The sequence below is a fragment of the Nilaparvata lugens genome, chromosome 4 (genome assembly GCF_014356525.2).
Source record: "Nilaparvata lugens isolate BPH chromosome 4, ASM1435652v1, whole genome shotgun sequence".
Classification (NCBI taxonomy): Eukaryota; Metazoa; Arthropoda; class Insecta; order Hemiptera; family Delphacidae; genus Nilaparvata; species Nilaparvata lugens.
In genome coordinates, this window is record NC_052507.1 from 44,076,335 (window position 1) to 44,077,520 (window position 1,186).

The following is a 1,186-nucleotide window of genomic DNA, read 5'->3' on the forward strand; positions in this document are numbered from 1 at the left end:
AATAAATTTGTTTGATGGATGAATTACGAGACTAAAATTTTGATAAAATATGCTGTTACGACCACCATGCTGAAATGAACAAAAAATATGATTTGACTGACAAAATTGATCTTTTGATAATTATTGAGATTTAGTTTTTCAAATGCCAGGTTCGATTATTATTTTTCATCAAGCTACAAAACTTAGCCTACTTCATCAAATAAAATTGAATGATGGTGGCTAATTCCTAGATAAATAATATCCTTCCTTATTTTTATCCAGCATATTGTTGAATTGAAAATTAGAAAGATCTAAGCAAGTCTAAGTAGCAGCTTATCACCAAATAAAATTGAATGATGGTGGCTAATTCCTAGATAAATAATATTCTTCCTTATTTATCCAGAATATTGTTGAATTGAAAATTAGAAAGATCTAAGCAAGTAGATAAATAACATTAAAATTTAAAAATAATAATTGCAATATGGAAACAAAGTTACCGTATATATTCACTCACTCTTCTCCTTATATGGCCATCAAAATTGATAGAATGAATGAAAATTCTTAAGTAATTTATTGAAATGTTTGATTATAATATTGATTAATTTTTCAATTACAGTAGCTTAATTAATTGAAAATGGCAAAGAAAAATAGTCGATTCATGTCCTGGTAAATTGATGAAACTTTTTGAAAGCTATATAGGTAACTTACTTGCAATGAGAATTTTTATTTCATTCCGTTTTCAGTAATATATTATGAGGATTTTTTTCATTAATATTACTGCCAAGCAGGGCTAGATTCAAACCGGTGCACAACAGAGCGGAACACTATTAGTACCTACCTAGGCATATATTCAGCAGTTTAATTTTATCCCAATTAATACATTTAAGAGAATTTAAATCCTATTCCAATCCTGTATATGTTATATTTGATGTCTTTCAACTAAAACTGAAACATGAAAATGAATCGTCATCATGATATAAAATACTATTGACCTAATGCCGATGATTTTTATTTAAACCTGACACAGGAAAAATTTCGTTTGAATAGTAATCAAAATTGATACAAATTGGCCAATTTTATTAGATAAAGAAAAAAATTTCCCGGGGGAAGACTACAGTATACTCCCTTCCACATGGGAGGCATTCCATACCCTCCCGGAGCATAGCTCCGGTACTTTCTTGTGTCAAGTATCAAATAATTAACTATG